This window comes from Protopterus annectens, chromosome 14.part0 (assembly GCF_019279795.1).
Source record: "Protopterus annectens isolate FY-2018-M chromosome 14.part0, PAN1.0, whole genome shotgun sequence".
NCBI classification, from domain to species: domain Eukaryota; kingdom Metazoa; phylum Chordata; order Ceratodontiformes; family Protopteridae; genus Protopterus; species Protopterus annectens.
Genome location: NC_056748.1, coordinates 328,396,964 through 328,402,963, shown reverse-complemented (window position 1 = coordinate 328,402,963; position 6,000 = coordinate 328,396,964).

Here is a 6,000-nt window from a genome sequence, read left to right as displayed (position 1 = left end):
TGGGTATATGGCTAGATCCAGCTTTGAGTTTTTCTAATCATATCAATCAGTTGCTTAATAACAGTTATAGAAATATAGATTGTATAAAAAGATTTATAATGTCTCGGAAAGCAGAAATTATGAAATAATTGTTATAAGTAACACAAGATCCAAATTAGAGTATGTAATAACAATATGGAAATCTTATAAGAAAACTGGAAAGAGTACAGCAGAAATATATCAAGGGCATCCATGGATGTGAAAACTTAAGTTATTATAAAATATTACAATATCTAAACTTGTTCAGTCTCTCATTTAGATATTTACTAGAAGATCTTATTCAGGTATATGGGGCATTTAGACAGAACTGCCTCTGGGAATGCTTGGGGTTAGCAAAAAGTAGTAGATCATCAGACAACTTATGTTGAAGATCATATAGGAATAAGAGGTGTACTACAAAGTACCTGATGCATGTCAGGATATAAATGTTTTTACTGTAATACATATTCTAACAAAAAAATCAGGTTCAGGTATTAATACAGTGATGAAAGACTGTCCATTACAAGTTCAATGATAACATCAATACCACAGGTTGTGCAGCTGTGACAATAAAGACAACCTTGGAAAAGATAAAATTGTTGGTGTGTACAGACCACTGTCAAGTGCTGATGACTTAGAGGAATTCATTATTTCCATGAAAAACTGGAGGGAAAGTAACAGTGGATGGGAACTGACAATTTACCAGAAGCAGGCTGGAATAATATTGATTCAACAAAATTAGTAAGATGATTATTTAAAACGGATGCTCAGGATAAAAACAACTGCTTCAGATTGTCAAAAAATAAATAAAATAAACAACCAGAAAACATAACATACTGGACATAGTGTGCTTTTAAAGAAATGACTGTTACTCTGTGTCACATTTTACCACTGTTGATGTGTAGTGACTATGGAGTTATTAAGGTTAAATTATTGTTTGATAATTCTTCTAAACAAAAATCTAAAACAATGCACAGAAAATTAATAACAGACCATATGGAAGTCAATTAGTCACTATGAAAAATTAATTGTAGTGATGTGTTGAGTGGAAAAATGTTTTGAAAGGGCATTTGTTTGAATGCAATAAATAAATAAAAATATAAAAAAAGTTTAACATCAGGATCTAGGCTCACAGGGTCAGGGGGATATATTTCCATAAGAATCTTCTTCTTCTTTCGGCTTTTCCCAGTTAGGGGTCGCCACAGCGGATCACCTGTCTGCTCATGATTGGCAGTGGAGTTTTACAGTGTTGAGTTGCCAGCCCAGCGCCCAACCTTCCACAGAAGGCACACACATGCACACAATCACACCTAGGGCCAATTTAGAGTGTCCAAGCCACCTACAGCATGTCTTTGGGATGTGGGAGGAAACCGGAGCACCTGGAGGAAACCCACGCGACCACAGGGAGGACATGCAGACTCTGCACAAAAGGCACCCCAGCCAAGGATCGAACTGGAGAACCTCTTGCTGTGAGGCGGCAATGCTAACTGCTGTACCATCGTGGCCGCCCTATATATTTCCATAAGAATAATAGACTTAATTAAGGCGGGAGACAAAAATATATAAGAAATGGAAATGAGGCTGAGCTATAACTTTGAAAACTGAGATAAACAAGTTGGAAAGACTAAATATAATATAATATTATTGTGAACTTCTTCAGAAAACAAACTCCACCCTCAAAAGCATTTATATAGTAAAATACCATATCACATGATCAATGATGTCGTAAAAGCAATAAACTTTTTGTTACAAATGTGTAAAAAAAATAATAAACATTCTTTTTAAAAGAATAACAACTTCATTGCTAAATATCAATGCTTAATCTGCAAAAAACACTTTTATGTTTATAGTGTCATTCAAACCGGGTGCACTATCTGCCCCAAGGTGAATTCGCCAGAGGGATTCTTTACATTCTAATAGTATTTTACAGTCACCCATAAATACCTCTGGACCAACACTGTCTATAACAGAAAAAGAAAATTTCTTAAAGTCAACACATGCAATAGAATATGCCTAGCTAAAGCGTTGGTTTGTTCTTTCTTCCTAATTGCTAAAAGATGTTCATAAATTCTTCTTTTTAAACATCTAGTTGTCATTCCAACATAATAACTAGGACATGAAAGACACTGTGCAACATACACAACCATCTCACTATTGCATGTGTAATAACTTTTCGACCCATAAGTTTTTTAATGTGATTAAACTTTACTGATGAAGAATTGCTAATATATCTACACTGTTTGCAATTGTTGAAAGCAAAAGTAACTTTAGTTAGAATAGAATTAACTAAGGTGTTCGTCTTCATATTGGCTCCTTGTTCTAATAAACTTTTGATGTTTCTAGTTTTTTTTTAAAGTAAAATTGGGTCCCATACCAATCACTTTCACAAGATTCTGGTCACCCAATAATATTTTCCAATTGTCTACAATAATGTTTTTTATAGATCACATCTCATTAGTTATAGGCAAAACAAATGCACAGGACAAATTGCTATTGGTTAAAATATGTTCATCCTGCCCACTAGTTTGTGCTAAAACCTGGACTTGGCCCAAGAGAATAGAGCAAGCCTTTCCCTCTCTCATAGTAAGAACTTCATTTTCAATTAATTTTAACCATGACCTATCCATAGGTTCTTGCCTCAAAAAACAGCCTTAAAGTTTCCATTTCTTTTATAAAGGTGGTGTCTGATGATGTTAGCCTGCTAAGCCTAATCAGCTGCCCGTTTACTACTCCTTTTTTCATATGAAATGGGTGTAGGCTATCTTTATGTAGATACTGATTCAAAATCAAATGTCAAGTGTAAATCCAAAAAATTCAAACTGTGACCAAAGCCACCTATCGTGAATTTAAGAAAATTTGTGGAGCCATTAAGGTAAGACACAAATATCAACAAATTCATCAAAAGTGCCATTCCACAAAAAAAAAAAAAAAATCATCAATGTAACGACGGTAAACCAGGATGTTCTTATCAAATACACTATTGGTGAGATGTTTACTTTCCCAATTTGCCATCACGAGGTTAGCAAATGCTGGGGCTACTCTTGCCCCTATAGCTGCCCCTGATGTTTGTTTGTACAGTTGATCATTTAATTTGAAAAAGTTATTGTCCAAGACCAATTCCATGAGAGTACAAACAGTACTAATCTTAGAATTATTAAAGTTACTTTTGCTAACTAAATACTCTCTAAGGTGGTCTATATCTACTTCTTGGTTAATACAGGTATAAAGGGAAACAATATCCAAAGATGAAAAATAAAAATGTTCACCTTGTAGCTGGAAATCTCTCAGTATTTCTAACAGATGCCATGAGTCTTTTAAATAATACTTGGAGGCCTGCATGATTGGATTCAAAATAAAATCCAGCCAAATAGAAAGTGTTTCTGTCTTGGACTTAGCAGCAGATATTATTGGTCTAAATGGGGGATTGACACTATCTTTTTGTATTTTTGGAATACCAAAAAGGACTGCCATATCTTTGGATGTTCAACTTGTAAATATGTACAACATTGATGGTCTATTCCCCCTGACAAAACATATCAAATAAACATGTATCCAACCTTAAATAACTACTTTTAATGAAAGCAAGATCAACTTTTTTATAAGTCCTTTCATCCTTCAACATCTCTTCTATGGATTTTGCATAATCCATCCGATCCATAATTACTATTTTTTCACCTTTATCAGCTCTCATGATCCTCAAATGTTTGCTGTCATGAATAGTTTTTAATGCCTGTTGTTCTTAATCAGTTAAGTTATACATATTCCTATCAAGTTTTATTTTTCTAAAACTTGATTCACATAACTTTTGAAACACTTGTAACGTACCTAATACAGGTGGATTATAGGTACTTGTTTTTTTGGTCCTTGGGTGCCCTTAGCCTGTTTGTCAAAATTAACATCATGCATTATGTACTTTCGATTCATCTTCCATAAAAATAACCTAAAGTCTACAATAACTTTGGTTAAGTTCATGGAATTGCCAGGAATAAAGGAAAAAGCTTTCTTTAAAACATCAAAAACAGGTTCTGACAAACCCACTCTACAGAGATTTAAAATTTCTATGTCATATTGAATGGTTTCAGACCTAGTTACCATTTTTTCTTGTTCCTGCCCCTTCCCCTTGTTATATACCATTTTGGACCATGTTGATACTCTTTTGTTTCCCTGCTGGTCCACTAAAAAAGGACCCCAACTTTTAGAAGAACTTGACCCTTCTGTCACAGGTGTATTAACCCCTTGATTAAGATTCTGAACTAGTGATGTTTGTCCATTTTCAACATTTATTGTATCCCTATATCTATCCGCTTTAGCTGCGATGCTACAGTAAAGATGATTAAATAAGGTAAAGCAAGAAAAGTTCTTAATTTGCATATCCAGGTCACTCGGAGTTTCTGACTTCGTCCAACTGTTTGTGGTAATGTTCAACTAAAATGCGCATCAAATTTATGCCAAATTTGTTGAAAAGATCTACTAGTTTACAATAAAGGCTGTCCCCAAAGGAGACACAATTAGGAAACGTGTTTGTTCTTAAGCCTTGCGGAACACATTTCCGCCTGATGCATTCCGCAAGGTAACTAATCTCCACATCTAGCATGACATATTTTAAAGTCAACCTTTCAAAGTCAAAGATAACTTTTTTACAATTATTTTGTTCCAAAAGGGAGTTAGCGGTGCCCCCAGTACTTACAGGCGTGTTGTCTTCCAATTCTTCCATGTCCAAAAAGGGATTTTTAACAGCCTGCAAGATATGTTGCAACACGCTGTTGTTTGATAATGGTGCTTGCTGCAGCTGTACTCCTCTGACCTCTGGAACGTCCGAGGTTCTGTCTCTGTCCTAGGCCAAAACTTGTTTAGGTTCTATCTTTCATATCTGTCTTTTTCATCTGAGATGCTCTACAGTCTGTATGCAAATGACTTGAAAACTGGTAAACTGATTACATGTGTTACATATTAGGCATGTCAGCAAAAGAACTTGATTAAATTAAACATTTGGACACAGAAAAATAACACGCTGATAAATACATTAAAAACTAAGAATATGAGATTTGGGAGACATACTGAAGGGTGAATATTTAATGAAGCACGTAGTCATTAAATGACCTGGGTACACGGCTAGATCCAGCTTTGAGTTTTTCTAATCATATCAACCAGTTGCTTAGCAACAGTTAGAGAAATACAGATTGTATAAAAAGATTTGTAATGTCTAGGAAAGCAGAAATTATGAAATCATTGGTTCTAAGTTACACGAGATCCAAATTAGAGTATGCTAACAACATGGAAACATTATAAGAAAACTGGAAAGAGTACAGCAGAAATATATCAAGGGCATCCACGGATGTGAAAATTTAAGTTATTATGAAAGATTACAATATATGAACTTGTTCAGTCTCTCATTTAGATATTTACAATTGATCTTATTCAGGTATATAGGGCATTTAGAGAACTACCTCTAGGAATGCTTGGTGTTAGCAAAAAGTAGTAGAAAACCATCAGACATTTTATGATGAAGATCATATAAGAATGAGAGGTGTACTACAAAGTACCAGATTAAATTACAGCAAGCATATATTGGCAGGTTAGAAGGGCATTACTACCATTGCCTGAAATATTTGTATGTATGCATTTATGTAGACATATGTATATGTTTGGTACCAGAGCACAAAGTACATCCATGGGAACAATAAGCAAACGACATTCAAATATTTTCAGAAATCATCAACAGACCTTGACTACAACAGCCCTCCTTTACTCTTTGCATGCACAGAAAAGTTTGTACTCATATAATTTATCTCACTCACACTGTCTCTGTGCTTTTCTACTGGAGAGAGAGAGAGAGAGATCAAGCTTCTGCCTCCCACTCCTTCTTGGTCCAATGTAGTAGTACCAACCTACACTGTTACAAATAACCTGAAATAGATAACCAGAAGAAGCACAGCTAAGTAAAGGTTTGTATCAATGGACTCTCAGAGAAAATCTCATGTC